Source organism: Mastacembelus armatus, chromosome 8 (assembly GCF_900324485.2).
Source record: "Mastacembelus armatus chromosome 8, fMasArm1.2, whole genome shotgun sequence".
Classification (NCBI taxonomy): Eukaryota; Metazoa; Chordata; class Actinopteri; order Synbranchiformes; family Mastacembelidae; genus Mastacembelus; species Mastacembelus armatus.
The window spans coordinates 11,049,849-11,075,528 of record NC_046640.1 but is presented as its reverse complement, the minus strand read 5'-3'; the positions used below and the strand labels follow the sequence as shown (position 1 = coordinate 11,075,528).

General features: G+C 39.6%; 1 protein-coding gene across 1 annotated transcript in view; it reads left to right on the top strand.

The window, feature by feature from the left end:
* The first annotated feature begins 17,721 nt into the window (after positions 1-17,721).
* znf385c (zinc finger protein 385C) overlaps positions 17,722-25,680 on the top strand; it is a 105,448-nt gene continuing 97,489 nt past the window's right edge. Inside the window, exon 1 of the mRNA XM_026325369.1 lies at positions 17,722-17,777. The gene's annotated coding sequence lies outside the window, so the exon portion shown is untranslated. The remainder of the gene's footprint in view (positions 17,778-25,680) is intronic.

Below are 25,680 nucleotides of genomic sequence, written 5' to 3'. Positions count from 1 at the left end.
GATCTCTTTTAATTATTTTAAATACTTTCAATTCTGATGTGTATTCCATGAGTTCTGTGTGCTATGCAGATTTTATATAGACACTTATGTTAAAAGGTGTTTGTCATCAGGTGTTTTACTGGAGGCTAGTATGAAAATTATCCACCAAACGTGAAATAGGTCACTTCATTTTGCTGCTGTATACTTAACTAAAGTTGAGATGAACACTGAAATAATAAATCTTTTTGACATGACCAAAAGATTATGTTATAGTTATTTTACATTTATAAACCACTAGATGTCAGTGCTGGTTAGTCAATGTCCACAGCATTTATTCTCTCCTCTATGTAGCCTCTAACACTGTGAATAAAAACAGAAATAACAGAATATTTCTCTGTTTCATCTAAAACTAAACACACTGGGCTAATGATGCCTAGAGACTCTGGGGTTACACAAATGACTCTGATACCAGCCCATGACATACTAAAAATGAGGTTCATGAATATGAAGCTACTCACAGTCACAAGATTTTGCTGTTATGGTGGCAGATGAGCAAGGCACAGCTTCAGTGAAATGTCACATTTAGTGCACGGCAGCCTAGATAAATAGATACATAGATAGAAATAGAGAGAAATAGATAAATGTCACATACAAGAGGTTCTTTTTGAATAGAATATTGGTTATTTTGACTGCTGCAAAATAACTATGGTGCTTCTGTGTCACTGAATCAGTACAGGGTTATGTATTTAAACTTGGATCATTTCACACCATCTAAACAGTCTACATAGAGAAATACATTTATTAGGCTTGCATAGTGCATAATAATCTCACTTCCTCAGGACCCTCAAAGCTTGGTTTTAGGAATCCCCAAAAGACTGCTTTAATCGGCTAATCACTTACAGTTTCATTTTGCTGTTGCTTTATTTACATACACTACATGAATCAAGATTAATATGCTGAACAGTAGCAGAGCTTCAGCTAAAACGAGCACTTTCCACGATTATGAAACCAAACCAACCGGCAAGGAAACCACTGATTGCAGACTGGCAGCTGTATTGGCTAGATTCATTTTTGACCCACAAAACATGTGCATCTCCAGGCAAGACATGATTAGGTCAACTTCTCTGTGTCACATGTGGCGTAATCCTTTCAAATCTGCCAGAGAGTTGGCGTCACTGCCATGGACATAATCACGCTAAAAATGGGTTTTGTTCTGGTGTCATGCCTCACTCAGATGCAGGCAGGCAGAGAGGGGCTGTGTAGCATATGATTTACTGTGATCAAGCTTGGGCTCTATAATCAACACTGATTACTTCCTTTTACTTCCAAGCTCAACATCCCATGCATCTTAATTGCAATTAGCTCTCTTCTAAAATTAAAGCAGCTTGGAGGAGCTGAGCAAAGAGAGATAACATGGTGTAGGTGAGGTTGTGTTGCATTAGGGGGATCATACTAACACACTAGGTTTCTTGCCATGGGTACCCAGGGCAGCCTGCTGACTGTACATGTCCCATCTAATAATATAATAATAAACTGCAGCACTAAATGGACCAGCACTAGATAATGGATGGATGGATGGATGGAAAAGTAGATGGAGATTAACTGCATATTTTCACAAAAAGCATAAGGACTGACTCTCCAATATGCTCAAATGGCTGTCACCTGTAACGTGCAACTGACGGACCCACAGTCTAACTCGCTTTACTCGCAATGGAACCGAGGTGACCTGCCGACCTCTGCAAAGAAGTAGCTACTAGTGCAACACAGAGCTGTCCAGTCCGCCTAATAATAACAAGGTCTAAAAACAACAAGCTGTTCATGTTCAGGGGACATTTCAACACAAAACAAACAACGTTTTAGTGCGAGATGCGTCGCAGCGTGGCACCTCCAGTGTTGCAGCTCAGCACTTGGTAAGTGTTTCAAACTTTACTGAACTGGCACCTTGTTTGTTACTACTTGAAATGATGGGTTATTTCTCTCTTTTCATCTTCAAATTCACATAAAAAGAAAACAAACACCGACCTTGTCTTTTTTTCTTCGTGTGTGGGGTTGCGGTGATTGTTTGGCGCATGCGCAGACGGTCTCTCAGGGTTTTACCTCAGGTGTGCCATCACGGAGGTTTCGTATTGGGCTGAACTCGATGTGGAAGTTATTTGATGTGTGGAGGAGGGTGGATTAAGCTGTATGAGAAAATAATGGGCTCCCCCATAGTCATTTTCACTGAAACCACTTTATTTAGATAGGACACAGTATAGGATATGCCATGAGAGAGCGTGGCCCCTTTACAAGATGGGGCCATAGAATACGCCAAGTCTGCCCTAGTTGACACTGTATTTGAGTCATATTCCTCATTAAACAAAATTAGACTAATACACACACAGTCAGGTTTTTAGGATGCCCTTTGGTCTGGGTGTTTTTATTCACTGCATTTTGCATATCATTTAATGCTATTTGTACTTTGCTGTTTCTTCTTGACTCATTTTGCACCTATATTTTCAGGTTTTGTGTTTTTGTAATATTTTGTCATTTTGAAGTGTTTGGGGTTGTTTTCACATTCTTTTTTCCTCATAATGTTTGTTTTTAGTGGTTTTGCATCTCTTTGTAGATGTTTTGCATTGGTTTGTCTTTGTGTTTTGTTGTTTATAGACTTTCTAATGGATAGGTTAACAGTTCCATCACAGATCTCCTTTAGGGCCACCTGAGCCCTTAGACCCCTGGGCCTTGGCCCAGTAGGCCTATTCAGTAATCCATCCATGCTCCAAGGGATAATAGGAGGCAGGGATGATTAACAGGATAAATAACAGTATATATACAGTGCAGTGAAGGATTGGCAATGCGATGGCATTACATTAAATAAAATGTTAATCATTCCTTTGTGTACATTTGAAAAATGTCCATCTTGAGTTCCTTTAATTTTTAAATAAAGAGAAGCTGTACCCAATCTGTGCTTCAGAGTTGTGTGGTTGGCATATATAGCACAACCCAATACTAGCACAGCTTCCTGGCTGTCGACAGGAGTCACAGCTGTTGGGCCGGTGTCACACTGGACTCACACGAAGCAAGGCACTTACGCTGTCGACACTTTTGAACGCACTCATGTCTTCTGCTTGTGCAGTTTTCTCATGCGCTCTCTGTCCCAGACCTGCTCCCACACAGGATACGGACAGAAGAAATGACAGACACAAATATTTCGTACAGAGCAGTGAGCTGGTCACCAGGACAGGCATTTCCTCTGAGACTGGTCTACTTGTCAGCCAGCTGCTTGTGCTGTCTGAGAGCTTGCAGTGTTCCTTGTCAGCCCTCTTGTAGAGATGATAGGATTTCACTGTCTCTATTCTCATGGCGACAGCAGCAGATCAGGTTACTTTCAGTGAGGAGAAAGGGGATGACATTTGCATTGTCCTACTGTTTGTTGTTATAAATACTGTCTGTCCTTTATTTGTAGTTCAAAGTTGTTATCCTGCTGCTGTCCAACTAGTGTGTTATGTAAAGTTGTGCAAGTCAATTAAGTTTGGAGCCTGGTGGTTCAGGGTAGCTTGCATGTTTGACATCGCTGCCTGGTTATGACATTTGACCTAATTCACTAGAGCCAATTCAAGATGGGGCGTCAGAGCCACCACATTCTGGTGCCTGATGTTCCTTGGGCGATTGATCATTTGTGAGAATATTTTATAACAATTATAATAATTATGTGATACTTTAATTAATATTTTAAAGTTATAACTTTATTCAGCTTCACTTCTGCACCATGTCATCAATATCATTTGTCTCTATTAGCTGACTGTTCTGTCTTGCCCTGGTTTAATTCATGCAGATGATATGATATAGAACATCATCATAGTTATTTATATTCCTGCTGTAATTTTATCTTGTTCTCTGCATAGGAGTATCTTTGACTATAAGTTAAACAGTCTCAGGAGCAGCATTAGTAATGTGAGAATTTTACTTATAAAGGTCATAACCGTGTTTTATATTCCAAAATGTATTTTAAGTCATTTTTTCCTCCACTGTACAGATTATAGTGCACACTTTAGCCCTGTATCAAGAATAGTGAATCAGTTTAACAGCTGTTAATATGATGTGCTTGTTTCCTATAATATTAATAAATCTAGATAGATGCTTGTTGAGCTCAGCATTAACTTTGGTTAAATATTAAAGTGTGTTTAACTTAAAAGACGCAAACAAACAAACACTGAAACCAATGCAAAATGGCCACCTGTTTACATTATCCACTGCTGCTGCTCTCATATAATTAACTGAAACTGGTCACTGTTTTTGTTAAAATCTTTGTTTAATGGACTGTTTTAACAGGATGCAGTTAGGTGTTTTTGACAGCTGTTGTCTGCGTTTATACAAATCATCAAAATGCTGTGATTTCCCTGGCTCATGACAGGAATTACTTTACTTTAATACCAGGGTGTAGATATTTTTTTATAATTATAGTCTTCTTTTTGTTGAACCCACTTTCACTGTATATTTCTTTTGAATGCCCTAATGCTTGGAAACATGTTGGTGTGTATTTTCAGGGTAGCATGAAAGCAATTACAGTATGCAAAGAGTACATGCTTGTTGTTGATTTAGGATGTGGGCTGGAACTCTGGTGCCACTGGCAGATTTGAGAGTCAACCAACCTATTTCATGCTTTATTATAAAGCAGACAGTTGTCTTTGCTGTCTGCCACTTTTGTGACTGAGCCTTTGTCTGCTCCTCACTATCTCATTTGTTTCTTCTGCCTTCATTTTGACAGAACTGACTTCTAGATCAGAGTCTTAAGAACTAAAGGATGAAATCCTAATAAGTTATTCATCAGGATCCTCGAATGCCCCCTCTTTCATAGATTGTACAGCTGTTTTACCAGCAAGAGAATTCACTTTACAAACCCAAACAGGTGCAGCTGTTTCAGTCCACAGAACATTACGACATATCAGCAGACCAAATATTAGCCTGTCTGGGTGAAGTCCAAACTACTGAGAGAATCATGTTCTGACATAATTGTAGTGCTTCAGGTGCTTTTTTTTCCAAGTGGTTGTCCGTATGTATATAGGTATGTTTAAAGGTTTGGTTTGGACTAAAATAAATGTTTGCTTCCTCTGTCTCTGTTTCTGACTGCAGTTTGTGTCACTGTAATCCTTGTTATTAATCCGTGTTGAGTTGCTCAGTTTTTCAGGCTGGTGGGGATTATGTGGACTTTTTTGACAGCCCACTGTTTTTTATTTACTCCTCTCTATGCTAATCATTGGTGGATGATTGAGTGAGGCCTTAATTGCATGTGCATGGTGAGCAGGGGATGGATGTGAAGGTTAACTGAATAAATTGAGTGACTTTCAAATCAATCCAAATGTTAGATAGATAGATAGATAGATAGATAGATAGATAGATAGATGTACACACACACACACACATATATATATATAAGCAACACCTGTGTGTGTACTTGTACTTCTATGTTTTCTGGTTCCTGTTTGAGTGAATTAGAATTAGGGTTAGGTTAGGGTAGGGTTAGGGCTAGGCATTTAATTGTGACAGGTAAAGTTAGGGTAAAGAGCTAGGGAATGAATTATGCCAATAAGTGTCCTCACAAAAACTGAAGTACAAGTCTGTGTGTGTTTGTTAGAGATAGTTGCTGAAGCTCCTGTTCATAAGGCAGGACCATGGGTGCCTTTCATGGGCTGAAATGATTGCACATGCAAGACTAAAACAGGCTATCTCCGAGGTCTGTGCTGGGGGTATCGATTATGCCATGAAAAGCTCTCTGGTATAACACAGTCAAGATAGACAGGCAAGCTCTGTTATTTCCAATACCCTCTTCAAAAATAATAAGAAAGAAAAAATAAAAATGACTTCAGCTGTCTGAAAAGTGTGTCAGAAATTTATGTGCCCAAAGAGAGAAATTATGAAAATAGAATGGGCCAGAGAGGAGAAGGTACAAAAAGGAAAACATGGTGATTATTTGAAAGGAGATTATGGGGAGACAGACTAAAGCAGATAGATGCAGAGGTAGGAATTCATTCAGAGTGCAGGAAAGTGGGAGGTTGAACCAGAGAAAAGGAACAGCAGCAAATGTCCTGGAGGAGGAATACTGTCATACGAAAGTGAAGTCGTTCATCATCTGTAACCTTGCCAGGACACAGGACAGACTCCCAGAAATCTGATGTAAACAGAAAGAAACATCACCAACACAGCAGTATAGCTGGTTGATAAGCACCGTTACAATCCCCAAGCCGTCCAGTTAAACCTAGAAAAAGCTTTGTTTCTGTGTACCAGTTGGGGCCGGAGATAAGCAGAGGACTCATATAGCATAAAAAGATTTATGAGGCTCTGGCAGAACGAGGTATTGATCCCTTTACCCCGTGTGAACTAGCTAAAGGAGAGTGAAGGCTACTGCAAACCTTAGAATGGTTTACTTAACATTTACAGTTTAGGGATGTGTGGTTGTGCTTATTTCCAGTGACTTAACTGGAGAATAGTTGGCATTGCAGTTTGCAACAATTTAACACACACATAACCCTTGTCCTGTTTGTCCATGTGTGTAAGCTTAACAACTAAACATGGTTATGTTTAAGTTCATTTTCGGTTACGTTTTCCTTATCATGCCATTTCATCATATCTTCTACATTGTTTATCAGCTGCAGCTACGACATGCAACAACCCTCAGTGTTTTAGGATAATATTAAATATGCAGCCATGAATAATATATCTAAGACCTGTTTACAGTCTGCTCTTTCTGAAAGAAATTAGCTGGAAGAAATAAGAAAGACAACCAGAGGCAGTGTTTATAACCTAACCTGTGGAGCTAAGGTTAGCTAAAACAGAAAAGTAGCTCACTTACACAGTTATTGTTGTAAATTCTTTTATGTGACATGTGAGAACAGGAAAGCTTTAGGTGTAGCAACAGTAAGTAAGAGAGGTAGGGCATAGTGAAGGTCAGTATATGATATCAGGCCACCACCAGTATTAAATGGGGGTTCGTACACAATGCCTTGCCAGTAAATGTTAAAAGTATTGAAAGAAATATAACCATCATCATCGACAACATCATTAATATCATTACTATGAACAGCAAACAGCAGCAGCAACAATAGCAAAATAACAAATAGAGCCCTTGATCATGCCTGGAGAGCTGCAGGTCATGGGCTGCAGTTTTTCCTAATAGAGGCTGTACATTAACTGGTGGCAGGTTTTGACAGATCCAATTAGAATGAGCTCCATACCTCTGCCACTGCCCTGCACTTCAAGCAACCCTCACACATGCAGCTATGTGGTAACATGGCATCCACACAGCTCCACCAGACTCTTTGGTGCATCACAAAGAACTGCATGTACACCCATTAGCAATAAGAGGCACCATCCAAGCCAATCATTATTGTTTCTGTTGTTCTTTATGGCTTTGGATATTCTTGTAAAAAATAATCACACACTCTCCATATACAGTAATGCATGTTTTCACACTGAATAGTTTTCATGCTGCCACCACACCCCCTTTTTCCGCATCCCTCAAAATTTCTATTCCTGTCTTTGGTAAAGCTGCTTTTCTCTAGTCTATCCACAAATGTCCAAATGATAGGTTTTGTGTCTAAGGAGAAAAAGGAGTCATGCTTCACAAGATGGAGCAGAGCAAAACATCTGACTTCTGCCAAGAGAGGAAACAAAGCAGACTCATTTTTGCAAAATTTATTCCTTTGTCCTCGTCTGAGGCCTTCTCTCTTTTTTGTACTCGTCACTCTCCCTCCAGCTGCAGTCCTCCCTCTCAATTATTCCTGAGAAACAACGTACTTGTCAATCTTTTTCTTTTCAATAGGTAATGGTCTATCTATCTCGCTCTGCCCAACAGTTAGCCAATTAATTCGATCAAGCTGTTGAAAGTCATTTTCAGTCGCAGCAGGGGGGCAGCACCAGACTGACAGCATTGACTCACTATACCCATTGTTAAGAGAGGAACAACACAGAGTAAACCAAAGTAAATTAGCCCGAATGGATCCAGAAGTAATTTTATATCTGGACCGTTCAATTATGTTTTGTGTGCATCATTTCCCTTTTATTTCTGCCCTATCATGCAATGTGTGTGTGCAGATGGATATATACTTTTACAGTCACATTCAGTGCAAAATAACATTATCAGAGTGTGGCATGAATCAGTATGGCTTGTCAGTGTTTGCACTTGAGAAAAACATACAAGACCATGAGAAATGGCATTTTTAGTCTATAGCATGACCTTGGCAATATGTGTGGAGGGCCAGATGTCGTGCAAAATCTTTATTCTTGAGCCTACATTTTGCTACCTGCTCCCTGGAAATGCTTTCCACTCCTCAGTCTCAAGAAAACCAACACACGGTGTCTGAAAAGCTTTCAGCTCTTTGACTTTCTCCAAAGGAAACCTTGTAGAAAATGGATCTTCTGTTGCAAGTGCATTGAAAGATGATGAGTTGTCCAAATACTGTTGAACAAGAATTGTGTGTGTGACTGATTATTTTTTTTTTCTGATGTGAGCTATCAAACCCCTCATGCAGGCCTTTGATGTAGCTCCCTATTGTCTTGCAGAGCTGCAGGAAATTGAAAGAGAAGATCAGGGGAGAGTTAGGGGTGGGGAGAAGAGGTGGAGGACGGTGGAGTGATGTGCAAGACGTCAGGGGTTTTCTGGGACACAGCACACGGAAATGAACTAGCCTTGCATGACCTGCAGGAGCTTGCTCTTAAAGAGTGAGGATACAGCAAGAAGAGTTGGTTTAGAAAACACAAGAGAACAAATAAATGACTTTTTTTTTCCTGCACTAAAAAGACTCAAGGCACATATCCAGGTCTAATATTTCTCCAGCATCTCTCTCACCACTGCATCCAAAGCTGTTCTTCTAATTCGGAGAAAAACATTAAACCTTTGGAGAGTTACACAAAACACACTTGCTTAGCCTTAAAAGACCATTTGTCCCTTGAGTGTAAAGTTTTAATGGAACCGAAATTTGATTTAAAGCTCTGAGTAACTTCAAGGAAGAAGAGAGGATGTTTTTTTTTTCTCTCCGTCACTGTCATTCTGTTCACCACTGTAAGTGCTTTCTCCATGTCTATGAATGAACAAACATTTCCCTATATTTCTTCCTGTGCTGATAAATTGTAATGACAGTGTGAACACGTTATTTCAGGTTGGGGAGTACAAAGTGGTTTCAGGCAAGGTTAATAACTCCATTTCTGCTCTTTTGTGAGTCTTGGCAGTGGAATTAGCTTTTTATTTCAACATGGCTGTTGCACATTTCTGTGAATATATTTGAATATTTCAACCATATTTTAAGATGAGATTAATATAATTTTTTTTTCATTAGTGGCTGTAAATTCTGAAAATCCAAACTCTCCTTTCTCTTGTTATAGTTTATAACATTTTGCCAAATTTCCAAATGCAGATGTAATTTTTGTTCTAAATAAATATAATTTTCCCTCGTGAAACGTTCTTTATCAAAATATACTGTATATGTGGGAATTTTTAGTAGCGAGTGTAATTTTATTTGTGTAGACAAACTTCTCCCTTGTGAATCTAGGTGCTTAAAATGTAGATGAATACAGAGGACAGTGGCAGCAGACCATTAAATCAAAATGGCAGGTGAGCAATGAAAGAGCACTGTTCAGTTTTACCCCCATTGTGCTTAGTTAGTGTAGAGAAGGAGGTGAAAAGTGTGATGTGCAATGTGACAGGTCAGACTCAGGAAAGTGGGTTTGCTCTGGCGGGAAATGACTATTTACGTAGCAGAAAATGGAGTGGGCCTTTCTGACATTTTCATAGCCCTACAGGCAAGAGTAACCTTCAGCAGAAAACAGAACAATTAAAGAAACAGGAGGGGGAGATGGAAGGGGAGAGGCAGAATGAGAGGTGGGACAGAAAGCAGGGGATTGCATTGGAGAGTTAAAAATGACTGGAAATGACTGAATTTGGCAGAAGGGATAGGGAAATGAAGTTGGACAGAAATAGACAAATTATGCGGAGGTCATGGTAAGGTGGGAAAGGAAAATACAGAATACCGAGACTGACAGGTGCAAAATCAAGAAAAGACAGGGAATAATGGAGAATAACGACAGACAAGGTTAACAAAACACTTACATCCAATCTACAAGAATGAAGCTCAATAAACAACACATTTCAGCCTTTTCATAACAGCGTTTCACCTTATTGTGATTCTTAAACACTGTTATCAAACCATGTAAATCACTCAGCCTTGAAAATGTCTGTACTGATATGACATGAGAGAGAAATTACGCAAGTCTAAATCCTACTGGCCATGCAGACTAGCTCAATTACTACTATTATTGAACAACAGAATATAAGCAGATATTTCCATTGGTTACTTGTGTCATGTTGTGTTACCTTCATTTTAAATCATACAGTAGGTGCAGTGCAGGTTTGTATATGTCTATTGCACAAATGGAAGTCAGACAGGAATTTTAAGTGTGCATCAGACAAGAGATTAAAATGAACTTATAAATTATAATGAATGGAAATATGCTATAAGGTATTTCCCTTCAACAACAATATTAACTATAAACAGTATTATAGTGCACCTGGCAAGATGAAGCCACTCTGTCTAGCATGCACTGAATGATGAGACAAAAGAGTCTGCAGCCATGCTGGCAGCTGAATGAGGCAGCACTTGGTGCTTGGAGCTAAATGCATGCTCATAATGACAATAGTAACATGCTGATGTTAAGCAGGCACATAATGTTCACCGTGCTCATCCACTTGGATTAGCATTTGTTTAGCATTAGCATTGATTATAAAATCTGATAGTGGTTGAGTTATTATACTCAAAGCCACCAATGTGAACCTGACCACCAAAATCATTAGGATTTATCCTTTGGACAACTTGAATGTCTGCACAGTATTTCAATGAAAAACATCCGATAATTAATGATTTTTTAGTCTGGCTCAAAGCATTATACTGACTGAGAGACTGCCACTGCCATCCAGACATGCCCTAGCACTGCTGAAAAGCAGAATAATACCTTGGGGATTTTGCTTGTCCGTCACAAGATTTTATTTGTGTCAACCTGTGTGTTTTCAGACTGCAGGAGAGAATACAAGCAAAAGCACATGCCACCATGGCATGAAAGCAAAACACAAAAATTGGACATCAGACCAAAAATATTCTACTGTAATAGTAGACTATATCATTGCATGCTCTGTAGGTTTTCTGTCTCCCACACAATTCAAGGACTTATCTCAGCATCAGACAGAGAATTCAGGAGAAAGTGAAAAGTGTGGGAGAAAATAAATGATTTCCATGTGGCTGTGTAGCCAAAAGAGGGCTGATTATATCAGTAGTTCTAATAGACCCTGATTATTAGCAACCTCATTTCCTACAAATGACTCTAAGCCATTAGGAGGGTAAGAATATATTATTTTTCTTTATGCAGCCTTTTTCTTTTGTAGCATGACAATGTCACAATAATGACAAACTTTGTAAAGATACAAATGTATTCACCTTATCTATGCATTTTATATCCTATAAATCTGTCTCCCTGTGTAATTAAGTGGGGCTGTGGGTTCATGAGCTATGGTTATTTCATTACTTTTGAATAGGCCAAGATGTGCTGATATGGGTGAGGGTGAGATTCAATACACTCATTATTACCAGAGGCTTTATTAATTTTATTCTAACATTTGCAGCATACTTCTCATTCAGCACCAGCCCAAGTCTATAAAAAATATTTTGCACAGTGACCATTTGATGATTTATTCACTGCTGTTGAAGATAAGCCTCTGTGTATTTAAAGTCCCAGCCAGGAATTTAGATTGGCAATATATAAAGGAGCAAACATGTCCTGTATTACTCAAATAAAAACACCTGTTATCATTTTGTTAAAGTATATAGATCTTTAATAATAGAGAAAATCGTGTTTTATTGGATATTGTTCCACAGGTAAAGTTTAACCTCTGAAATTTTCTTCCCAGAGCGAACAGGTGTTAAAATACTTAACCTGTATCACTTTGACGATTAATCTTGTTGGGACTCAGCAAGTAATTATCCACAATGTGTAAAAAATGCATCCATTTCAACAGAGTGAAATGCTTTAATAGACTCTCGTGAGGGGTCATTGCCAAGAGCCAGAAGATGACAGATACTTAGCTGCATTTACATTGTCCAATGAACTATTCTTAAGGTTGCTTATAGAAATATGCTCACATAAGCTATACAAGTGACAGTGACAGTGACAGTGAACTCGGTAAACTGGCAGTGATTCAACTCAGCAGTGGACTCTTGAAAGGTGTGAGAATAGGCATTTCTACTTATTAATATGTATAACTCCTGCTTCCTTGTCCTCCCTTTAGACTAAAAGCCTGATAGTGCATATACCTGTGAGAGCTGGGAGGGTTTGTTCCATCACTGGTGCTATTCTGGAAAAAAAAAAGACTTGAAAGTCAGCAGCAGCTCTCGGGGGTTAATTGCTAAGTTATAAATCACACGAGACAGCTTGGCTGTGGATGCTGTTTGCATATGGCTATAGCTGCTCAGGTTATGGCAAACCTATCTGCTCTAGTATGGTGAGTTGTCATTTATTAGCTTGATATTAATATCCATTTGAGTTTTCATACTGGCCATGAATAGAACCTGATCACAAAATGAGTCGAGTAGCAATGACGCCCTCATTTGATATGTAAAGGTTTGTATTGTGCATACTAATCAACTCAGTGCGTGTTCTGATTAACCTTCGAGCTGTTAATCAAGAAACTCTAGCTGCACTTATTCTAAGACATAATGTTTGTTAAATGTGCTCATCTCAAATTCAAGATGTCACATTTCAAAAAATATTGACAGTGTAAATATTTTTACCATCAGAGTAAGACAAGAAACCCAAATTATAGTAGGTACACATCAGGTGCTAATTAGTAATTGTTGGTGGTATTTTTGTCCATGATGTGTTACTAACCAACACTTGGAATCTTGGAATAATAAAACAATATTATATAAAACTGGCAGTGAATGACCAGTGTTTTATGTTAATAAAATGGCAACACCAGCCTAATATATCTCTATACGATATTACAAATAATAATGTGTAAATGTATCAGTTTTAATAATGCTGCACTTCTTTCATCTCAAAGCAAAACCTACCCTTCCCTGTGCACCCTTCTCCATCTTTACCAGTGATTCTTCATTTGGTAGCTGTCACTCACACCTCAATCTGTCCCACTCCAGGCATCTAGAAAATTGATTTAGCCTAGATGGACAACCAAAGTCTGATTGACAGTGTCTGTGTTGCAGATTATCTTCCTGGAAGTCAATAATTGTCTGAGGAAATAGTAACACGGTGTTTTCTCCACAGTAACTTGTTTGTTTTGATCAGTCTTTGCTTTTTATCCTCTTACCGAAGTCATTGTGCTGCCCTCTCATTTGTACCTGCATGTTTTTGCCATTAGTGCCTCAATGGCCCAATGACGTGATTAGCTCTATGGTAATCGCGCCAGACCCTTATAATTAAACCAGCACTCTGCCCCCTACTGTGGGGAAAGAGCAAAAGTCAACCATAACTCATGTTGCAGTGGCTTATGGGATTTTAAGTGGCTGCCCATTTCTTTTATAAAGGGCATATTAAATCCATGACTTATTTCCCAGGGAGCTCTGTGTCTTTATGGTGCAATAGCCAGGTATGCAACTGTACATTAAAATGGCACTTTATACAAAAACATGAGGTAGCATTGCCATATTACAAGACCAAATCCATCCTTAGACACTGACAAAGGAAAGCATGTAACAAACCGTGAAATGATCCCAGAGTGGACTTTTGCTTTAAGATGAACACAAAGTATGCTCTGTAAGTGGAGTTTATTTATGGTCCTGTCATACCGAAGAACAACAACAACAAAAAATCCCCTTTTTCAAAAGATGGATATACATTCTTTAGTCGTACCGTTTTGCAGCCTTCCTAGTGCAACACACTTATTTTTCATTGTTAGCGAGAGATAGATGTTATTGATGGTGAACACTCATATGTGTGAAAGTCCAGAGGAAATGTTGGATCTAAATGGATCTGCTCAGAAGGGGTTTCATGCTTTCCTTTCTTCTCTGCTATTTTCTAACCTAACATTCCCATATTCCTGTTTTTTTTTTTCTTCATGCATGCCACTTTGTCTGCACTCACGCCGAAGTTAATCAACTGCCTGAAGGCATCGTTCCTTCACCTGCTCTCCTTTTGTTGTGCTTGTTGCTGACTCCACTCACTCTGGTCCATCAGAGGCTCCATTTAAAGATGGGTTTTAAAGTTCACGTTGGATGGACACAGCTTGCCACTTCGGTTGCTGTGGAAACCAGGTTGACGCATGAACATGGTTATTGAGAACAATGTGAGTGGGAGTTTGAGAGGCTATAGAGGCCTGTCAAGATATATGGATTTACTGTACAGTTCCACAGTTCTACCTTGTGGTGATTTATCTAAAAGAAGGGGAAATAATATGATATTTCTGCACGCAGACACAGAAGTGACAATAAGAAATGCAAATCCTAACCAAACGCATTTAATAAGTAAAATTGCTTTAACCTTTTTTTGTTTTATCTACTTTTATATATTAAGATTCATATTTTTGGAAACACACTTATTTATGTTATTGACAGTAATATATAAGAAGAGTGATACAACTGTCATCTTAAATGAGAACCATAAGACTGCTAGTTAAGCTTAGCACAGAGGCTGGAAAAGTCTTGCTCAGTCCCATGGTATCAAAATCCACCTACTAAGGCCTCCAAAGCTCACTAAGTAACACATTAAGTGTTATTTGTTCAATCCATACAAAAAAACTAAGTGTAAGTGTGTACATTGACAATTTGTTGTTTTTATGAGGAGTTATGTGTCAAGCTATTCTTGGTAGGGACAAGGTAATTACTGGAGTCTGGAAGATGGTTCAGTAAATAACCCTCAAATGTTTTTTTTACACTTTGTTTTTTTTTTGGGTATTAATAAGGCTTAGAGGTAGAGATTTTATCACCTTTAGGCAGAGCCAGACTTGCTGTTTGCTCTTGTTTATGCTACTGTAAGCAAAGCTAACAGGCTGCAGTCGATAGTTTTATATGATCAAACTGACATAAGTGTAGTATAAATCCTCTTAAGTAATTGCCACAGAACAATGAAAAGCATGCATCATAAAATGTTGGGTTTTTCCTTTGAGAAATAAAACATGCATTCAGTGCTTCTTATATTTAACTTCTCTTCATATTGTTGTTGTTGCCTTATGAAGCCCACTGAACAAAGGTCACAAGCTTTACTCACCTCTCTATTTACCACTATAAGCAGTCTATAATCAGCACTGTCAGCACTGAAAGGGCAAGTAACAGTGTGGTCTGGAACCTTATGTGGGGCAGGTGCATGCTGGTTTGATGGGGTGCAGGGTTTGGACAGTGACCAGTCAGATACCACTTAGGGCTCTGAATCAGGCTTACATTCTGCCCTTTAGCCATTACCAGTGGCTTAGTCTGCAGGCGGAGACAACCAGTCCAGAGGGATAGGAGTAGTAAAATTAGCATTAGCAATTAAAAGCCATGCAGTTGTCCTTCTGGCTCATTTCATTCTTTAAAGGCTGAACATGATTGTGTATATGATAAAAACCCACATTAATGGATTGAAGACTTTCAGGGCATCTTGGTCAGAGGTGGTAATGACTGGGGTTAGTGGGGAGGATGGTGTTGTGTTTCATTCTCTGTGCCCACCATGTTCTTGACTGTGGGTTATTTTTATGAGCACTGTCAAGTGCCAGTACATTTACATGAACAAGGGCAGTGGCTTCAGAAAGCATTCAGACCCCTTCACTTATTTATCGTGTTGGAGGTTGAATTTTGAATGGCTGAATTTTGCCATTTTGCACATCAATACACTAAATAACCCATAATAACTAAGTGAAAACATTTTTTTAGATTTATTTAATTTATTAAAGTAAAAACTGAAGTCTCTTACAAGCATCCTTAAGCTGTGTCTAGAACTTGAATCCATCTATGGCCGTCTGAACTGAGACATTCCTTTATAACATTTAACATAGTCTAGAAAATGTGGTGCTGTGGCATAGATTAGGCCAAGGATGTAAAACCGTTTTTGAAGCTTTGAGCTTTCCCAGGAGCGCAGTGGTTGAGACAGGAAGTTTGGAACCACTAGGCCATCTGGCCAAACTGAGGCTACGCTCACATTAAATGCTGAAATGGCCCAAATCCGAGTTTTCTTTTATTTTTTTTCTTTGAGCTCCTGTGCAGGAACCACACCCAGCCACTGGTTCAGAAATGTGGATGACACCTGGGTCAAAATGTAAACAATGGAAGTGAAAGCCTTCGCAGAAAACATCATTACATTAAACGGCAACATGAAGGTCACATGCAGAGGAAATAATTTGACCTTTGTGGACAAAGGCAGAGCGGAAAGAAGAAACTCTCTGAGACAGATCCTGCTCCTCCCTAAGGACAAGACTTGTACACTGAAGAAACAAAACAAGTTCTTCGGACGTCCATGACATGCCACAGGAGAGCCGACTCCTCAGGACAACAGTCAGCAGTCCACCTGAATCTGAAGTATAAGCGACAAATCACCCAGTGTGACACCCCTGTGTTGACGGGCCAGTGTAAAAGGAGCTAATGACAATCTGTTCTTTGCATTTCTGTCAGTCACAATACTAAAGAGCCCCAGCAAGCTATAAATGCAGAAATAGCCTTTTCTGTTTTACTGATTAAAATCAGTATGCAAGCAAACAGGAAAATAGAATTTAATGGAACAACTGAACTATAAAAGGCTTGAAAACTGGTATTTAAATCAAATCATCAGCAAACTCAGCATACTAAATGATGTTTTTCTTGGATGAAAGGAACAGGCTGGCACTGTGGGATGTTTATTGTTCCTGCACTAACTATTTTGTAGCCTGGGAAACTGTTCAAATCTGCCAGCATAAACACCTCATTGAGTAAACCATACACCGTCTGTTACTTTAGATTTTACCAGTAGATTTTACTTTGAAGGCCAGTGCAGTCAAAGGTCAAATGCATCCGTACACTGCCAATAAGTATTAGGGATGAATGTCTGTAGGGCCTCATAGCAGTGCATTTATTGTATTATATAGATCTATATGTAAATTAATGAACACTCCCCATTGACAGTCCTTTCATCTGTCTTACTTGTGTTGACAAATATTAGGTTATGTTAAAGGTACAAGTATCACAAATCCAGCTAAAAACCTATGGTAGCAAGACAATGAGAATGTTTAGTCACCTTTATGTAAAAACGGCTTATTGCCTATTGTACTAATATATAGAAAAAAACTATTTATGATGATGAAGCGCTGAAGTTGCTCATTAGCAGGACAGTGTAAATTGACCAGTCAAGCCACACAGTAAAGCAGCAAAGACATCCGGCCTTATATTTCAAAATAAGACTCCGTTTGATTCCCGGCTATAAAATCAGTTTGGTAAATGTAATAAAAATCGGCCGTATTTAACTTAAACTTTACAGCCTAAATGTGTAATTTGTCAATTAGCATGTTTTTAAATTGACCTACTACATAGACCCACTATTAGAGGGTTTCCTGATGAAAAGCCCATACGAAATAAAAACGCGTTGTACGTTTAATGCCTCATCTGGAACAGGCTCATATTTTCTGTACCGGCAGACATAGTCTGTGCTCTAATTGTGAAAAGACACTTCCAGCCCCAGCTTGCCCTCGCTGTTTATGACTTGACAAACCCCCTGCAGTGGACAGCAATGCTTTTTGCGTTGGCAGCCAGTCTTCACCAATCTGTTTCCACTGTTGCTGGGCACGGTCGAGCACCGGGAAAGTCGGAAACGGAACGGGACCGGTAAGGCGCAGCGCTTTTGTATCCTGCTGTAGGCTGTTGTCACACGGGAGGACCAGTGTGCTGTCTCTGTCTCTGCAAAGAAAAAGTTTGGATTTGGCTGAACTGATTCCTGATGTGGTGATTTCAGGTGTAGCCGCAGTTCTGCTGGTTCCAGAAAGAGTAAATGTAACGTGGTTTAGTCAAGTTTTATTTTGCTCATCGCTTTCGCTGCATCGGTGGATTAACTGCGCGTTTGGAGAAATGTACACACACAAGGGTCTGACCCACCTCCCAACACTTGTCTTCCAGTAGAATAAACATCTGAAACTGCTTTAGGAGTGATAAACTAACATTTTTTTTAAAAAAATAAGTGATAAATAAAAAATGCGATAGCAGCATCAACGATGAGATAAAATAAATATATAAAAAAAATTAAAGTGATGTTTTTAATTCTTCCTAAAACAGAAGGTGTGCTATTCTAAAATAACTATTCAGGTTATTCATAGTCGAGAGAATACAAGAGGCATTTCCTTCACTTGTACTCTATCTATGCCCTCCTCAGAAATAGAGCTTAGCTTCTCCTTGTACACTTTCTGCTCTTTAGGTTACATTTAGTGTAATTATAGTCAATACAATGTTTATTTTCCTCTGACGGGGCATCAGCTACAAATCAAAATATTATTGACTGTAGTAAAATTGTAGTGATCTGAGAAGAGTTTAGGCTACTGCTCAGTAGATAATGTTTTTTATGGTTTCTAGCGTTGCGTTGGTATTTTTTGTAAAATGTTCAGCTTGTTCTAACACATGGACATGCCCTGCTGATGGACATAAGGCAGCACAAAGGTTAAAGTTACTAAGACTGGCTACAGCTCCCTGCCTTTGACATGGGCAAACATTTTACTTCCTAAGGACACGCAGGACATGTTGTCATGAGGAGCACTGGTTCTGAACACACACTTTATGTCAGAGTGATCTACTGGAGCCAAAAAAAAAAAAAAAAAGAGAGACAAATTTAGCAGCCTTTTCTTATGAAGTAATTCTTGTTCCAGTCTGTTTCGGTACACATGATGGAATCAGTCAATCTTCTTAAAGCAAGCAAAGACATTGTGGACTATGTGAAACTCACTTATTATTATTATTATTATATTGGATTTTCTCCTGAACACCTCTTTTGCTGTAATCTTGTTGCTCAGTGGCTGTTGTACTACGAGATCTGATAAATCAAGTTAAACATTATAGGGCTAATTTAGAGACATTGACTTATATTGTCGCTGCTCTGTACAGACTTTATTTACGAACAGCACGTTTTAGAGCTGGTTTCTCCTGCTGAATTGGCCTCGCTGATAAATGCTTCAGTCTGTCGTGCTTTTATGATCAAGCGTGCGATAAGTTTCTCACAGTCATTTATTTGATTTTTTTTTTTAATCATTTGCTGCAGGGAATTTGGCATTTATGTTTTTACCTAGAGTAGAAGAGACAGAGCAGCAGGATGTGATGTTTATTGGTACATATATGTGTTGAGTATGTCATGAGCCAGTGTTTTTAGAAATACAGTACAGAGATTAAAGTCTGTGTGGCCTCTCAGAACAGAAATTTAAGTGCAAATTCCTCTTAGAAAATGTTTCCACTGTCTCAGTTGTCGGATGTTACCTGCAGTAAATCACACTAGTTGGATTAAGTCAGTTACATTGCTCTGCTGTGAACACAAATGAGAAAACAGAGATAAAAAAAAAAACCTTCCATATCATTTAGATCCCCTGTTTGGGAGTATTATGGTTTGCCACTAAAGTATAATGACACAGAGTAGTAGTCCACAAGACGTGTTTTCTTCTCGAAGTGCTGAAGTCTCAGTCTGTTAACTCACGTGTTGCCGCTCAATATAATACTACCATGAGCAAGTGACAGAATTATTCAAAGGAATATTTAATATTGTATCCTAATTATAGCTCATATCCATATTGTTTTTTTGTTTTGTTTTGTTTTTGTTTTTGTGGATACTCATGTTAACGTGCACCTGAGGTAATCAGTGATGGAACCCAGCCTGGAAAAAAGCTGTACTTCTTGCAAGTGCTCAATGCTGATGACACTTCTTGATCGTATTAATATTAAATGTGATTTCATTTAATCTTGAATTGAAAAAAGATGAATTCTTTTTTTAGGACATGCTTAGCTGAGATTTTTAGTTTGACTTTGTAAATGCTAACATTGACTCCATCTCTCACTTTGGTTACTAGAGACAACTGACAAGTCTTACACAAAAGCCTGTGCAAAAAAATGTAGAAAATGTAAAGAAAAAGCTCCAGGCAGAAAGATGTAAACAACGTCAGTAATTTGGGAGCTTCCCATCCACATCACAGCCCACAGTAAACTGTGGCTAACAGGCTGTATGTAAGAGTCTGACTGAATCGTTTTCAGTGACATTGTCATTATGGCCACCCTGCATGGTGAAACCAAGCATCTCACTCTTAGTGTCTGGTCTGGACCTCTTTGTGTTGACCTCTGGGTTTCCAGCATTTCCCTTATCTCCTGCAGCTGGGATCAGGCATCAGCAGCAGGCTGGGCTCTCGCTCACACACATTTGCACCCAGCTGAGTTTGTTTCTGTATCCTAAGGATGTTGAGGTGTTTTGTGCTGTTGTTTGACAAAATCATGTAAATATAGGTATGCAATACACCTTATTCTCACACATTTCACTGCTGTTCATGTTTTCTGATTCTTTTTTCTTCAGAATTCAGCAGTTTCTTTGTGTCAGGCACCTGCTGTTGCATCACTGCCTCTCACATTGTAATTTTCTCTGTGATTTTGTTCATCTGCTGTTCAAATGACCTCTTGCTATTTTGCTCTGACCTTCTTTTGCTCCTCCTACTTACTGCTATCTGTGGCATCATCTCCTGCTGAGCCAAGGTGACCAGCCCGCTCACACATTTGGAGTCTGCAAGACCCAAGGCTGAATTGATATACTTTTGGATCTTTGTTGACCTCTCTTGTTCTCTCTCTCCCTCTGTGTGACTGCTACCCCCGATTTCATCCTTCGCTTGAAATGATCAGAGTAGCACAGTGACCTTTAGTTGGATTCTCTGAAAAGTTTTGTGTTAAAACTGTGATTCACTTGCTAGTCACATTTCCAGCTGCCAGTACAAACACGCAGATAATTTGCAATTAAACTGGGGGAAAGCGAGGCACTGTAGGACACCACTGTTCTGTCATGGCCTGGAAAAGCAGCGCTGTCACATCCGAAGCTTTCATAGCTGATGGTTGCTAAAGTGAAGCAGACAAGGATTTAATTCAAAATGAAAAAAAGAAAATTGAGCCTTTCATGCATTAAAAAAGTGTGGTTATGTTTTCTGAAATGCAGATTTATGGTGATTTTTTTTTTTTTTTTTTTTAAATTGTGTAGTACACCTCTCCATGCAGTAGCTATAGCTATTTTAAAGTTATGGCTTAAAGATTAACGTTTTATTTTGTTAATCATATCCTGTCGGGAATAATCAAGACAAATCAAAAGTGACAAAACAGTCCCACGTTTCATGTTTATTCAATGAATGTTTGTGGGGGGGAGGTGACATGAAAAGGGGAAAGCTTTATAAAAAGGCATGAACACTTTTGGTCCCTCTAGTCCTTCCGTCATTCTGTCCCAGAAGGAGGTGGTACCCTTCCTCCCTCAAACCCCTCCGCTGGCCCGGTTTTGTGCCTTGTGTGAGGCTGGAGGTGGTAGAGATGGTCAGAGGGCGGGGGTCAGAGATTCTGACAGCTGCACAGAGCCTGCCTTAGGGCTTACAGGCTGCCCTTTTCAAGTTATGAGCCCTCACCCCAACCCCCTCTCCCCCAGCCCCCCTGCCTGGCTGACTGGCATGCCTGACCGGAGGTGCACAGCCCGGGGATAGCAGAGGCTGCCTGCTCCACAGCGGAGAGCGGGAGAAGTGTCACTGCTGTGGTTAGCACTGTCACTGCAAGGTTTTGATTTCAGTTGCTCGCCTCCTGTCCACTCAGAGAGACTTTTCCCCCTTGACCTCTCCTTTAAGCCCAAAGAGAAGGCAATCTGGTAGCTCGAAGTTAGAACACAGGAGAAAAGGGAATGGCAGGTGGGAGAGGGAGCCAGAGTTTTTCACCTACAGTAGAAGCAGGGAGCAGTTCTCTTTCAGGGACACAGTCAGCACCTGTGTTGAGCTTCATTTGGTCTCATTTTGATTCATTGTTATGAAATCATTACCTTAACAGAATCCACCAAAAATCTGCCTCACAGTGTTAGATATACACACACACACACACACACACACACACACACACACACACACACACACACCTGAAAATGTAATGGCTCACACTGACAGTGGCCCCAGTGTTAGAGCTGTTCATTCACTTACACAAACACATGCGTGCACACAGAGGTGTATTTATGCTGCGGGGCTGCTGGTGAATGACACAGCTCCTGGGTGAACACTGGCTCTGTGTATGCAGCCAGGTAAACGTCCTCAACAACTCCTCACAACAGCAAACACTAAATAGACCACTTGTTTGGGTCCCACTCAGCAGGAAGGGTGGAGGCTGAGGTCATTTGATCAGAAACATGTTATTATGGACAGCTTTCATGAATATTCAAATATCATGCAGTACTGTGTGTGTATGTGTGGTAAACGATATTGATTTTGTTTTTCTACATTTTTTTTTTTTTTACATAGGTGTGGTTTGATGAGCATGCATGGCTTGTTTTAACAGCACCCCACGTCACACAGTCATTCATTCAGTTACACATATTCATTCATGGTGCATCCAGTCTTTCACTGGAACTCTGCTGGAGTTGTCGTTGGTTAATTGCCTTGCTTAAGGCGAATAATAGTCATAAGTATTAATAAGTAAGTAAGAAGTACGAAGCAAAAGTGCTGTATATTATTATTTTATCTTATTTGTCTATTTTTATCTATAAAATTATAATTTTATAGATTATTTATAAATAACAAGACAAGTTTCTCACTAGTTTCTCACTGTTGATGGTAAGTGTCCTTTCCCAGTCTTTTCATCCATTGGGGTTATGATAACGATAGGCATTTTATTTGCTAGGTTTTGAGCTTTTATTGTGAAATCCCAGGCAGTGCTGTGGTGAAAAATAATGGTGTCATTCATCTCAAGCATTTTTTTTTGGTTGGCTGTTAAATCTAAATTAATAAAATGCATTAGGGATTATTCAGAATCACGCAGCATTAAAAGCTCTTAAATGACATTGCAGTTTTTAGCACAAATTGCTCTTTCTTTGCTTTAGTTTTGGCCTGCACATTATCAAGTGTTTTTTTTTTTACTGTAGTGAAGGACTACAGCAGCTTAAATTTCTGCACATCAGTTATGACACAAAGCTGTACTGAGGTTTCTACATCTAGGAATTCTTATCAAAATCTATTTGCCTTTACTGTCTTCTCCATTATATCCACTGAAAGAGGACTTTGAAGTGTACAGATAACTCTTGGAATAGAAATAAACAATGTGGAGTTGTGCAGCAAGTGTTTGAGCAGTAAACATGGTTTCTGAAAAAATAACGAGACCTGAAAAGGCAATTTCTCAGCAGGCTGGTGATATTTTGCTGTCACTACTGCCATTGAAATGTGAAACCATAGTAAGTGATGAATATGTAACATCTGCAGCCATGAAGTAAGACAAGCACCCCACAGATATTTGGAACAGCTATGCGTCTACTCTTTCACATTCAACTGCTGAGGTGAACTTGTATCTGTGAGCATCACAGTAACAATGTGTCTGGTTTAATCTTGTTGAATAAAAAAAAAAAAAAAACATCTATTTTTTTTATTCTGTGAAATGTTAGCACGTTAATACCTTTTTCAAGTATTTGCTGTGAAACTGGATAATTAACAAGTTAGAAGTTCTTTTTTTGCATGAATGCGACATACCTGTTTCATAAAGTGGATGTGTGATTTTCTCAGCAGTCACACTGATATTGCACTTGACCTGATTCATCTTGTTAAAGCAACGAGCTGAAGATGATGTGTAGTGGAGCTCTTACACTGTTCATCCACAGTTTTACACTCTGAAAATTAATTTCATCAGGAAAATAATTTAAGAAATCATCTTTCTAACTCTGTGTGTGTGGTGACCGTGCTTCTGCGTTTCGTCTCTCTGTGGTTTTCAGCTTACTTTCATTTTGGGAGCAGCATCTGTTTTATCTTGTGCACAGCAAACAGCTCCTCTCCTGCCTCCCACAGCTGTAGATATCAGCTATCAGAATGATTACAACCCGCAGGAGGTGGTACCAGAGCTTCCTCCGAAACCATCAAGCCACCAACCCCCACTTCTATTTCTCATTGATCAGGCTGGAAAGACATGTAATCCATGCTGATCGCAGTAGCTTCCACCGTCTGGAGGCACACACTCTTGTTTTACAGCATTTCGTATTGAACCTTGCAAGCTGTGAGCAGAGGACCCTGGATATTGATGGGTGTGGCTCAGGTCCCACCCCCCCAGATAGCCTGGTAGAGTTCGTGATGCTGAAGATGGACTTGTGATGCCACTATTGACGTAGCAACTGACTCAGAATTTCTTATATCATTCAGCTCCCCTCTTCATTCAGGTCACAATGAGCCAGGGCTTACCAGATCTCTCAGTGGTGGCTTGGCCAAAGTCAGATTATCACAGTCTTACCATATGCGGACTAAGCAGCTCTCAGAGACTGAGCTTGTTTATTTTTTCCACAGTTTCTATCACAGTTTTCAGTTGCACCTTTTTTCTCATCTCATTTCTCGCCGAGTTTCATTTCTGTGTTGCACGAGTGTTGTGTGGATGATGTGCCTTTGCACTCTGCTTGGGGCCTCTTATCATCTGTGTCAAACTAGTGGGCTGAGAGTGGATGAAGAAACAAATGCCAGCTCTCTACTCTTCAAGAGCCCACATTAACTCCACTTCCTCCGGTTTAAAATCCCTCTCAGCCCTTCAGCAGCAGCCACCGACACATCGGCCCTTAACTCACACGGCTGACGCACACGTCGACTCACAGATCCACCAAATCACTTCTGTTAACTGCACTGATTCACTCCAAACCTTCACTGTGTCACTCTCCATCTCCCCTGTTTGGTGAGCCAGTCTTCTATAGTAAAGTACATCCAGCAAAGTTGAATAAGATAGATTTTACCAGTGATGCAGTCCACATTTATCACAGTTTGTTTGTTTTCTCTTTCTTTTTGTCAGTCTGATAGTCAAAGCTGTACTCATTCAAGATGGCAAAAGCTGAACCCACAAAGAGCTCTGCCTGTACGGCCTTAGTATCCAGACCACCCCACCCCCCGCTCAGATCAGGCCATCACAAACTTGTACTGGCCTGACAGACTCTTAAATTGAACCATATATTTTTTTCCCCCTTGTTGAAGAGGAGAAGGGGCATCTTTCAGTGGTCGGCTCATGGGAACGTTTTTGCTGACAAAAGGGGGTCTGCTGAGGTTGTAATGACACTGCTGTCAGAGAATGGGCACAGCAAAAGATAAAGAGAGTGGAGAAATGAATGCACCTGCTCTCTGGAGGAGCTGCACTCTGTTGTTTGTTAAGCAAAAGATGGCAAGAGAGAGAGGATGGTGTGGAAAATAGACATACTGACTCTAAAAGGCTGAATACAATACCAACAGTATTGTATGAGGAAATGCTTCAGATATTCTGCCTTTGCTTGGCACTACTAATTCTCCTCTGCATCCTATGACAAAGCTTAAAACAGCCACTATCTAAAATTATGTTTTTTTAAATTGATTTCCAAACATGTAACACATAACCAAACATGGCAGCATCAATGCATTGCACCAAACATATATCCATCAGGCTTGTCCTGCACTGACGTGATCAGTGACATCAAAGAAATAAAGCCTCAGCTCATGCATAAATACATATCATGTCATTAGGTACATTGTTGCCTTACATTGCTTGGTTGAGCTCAGGT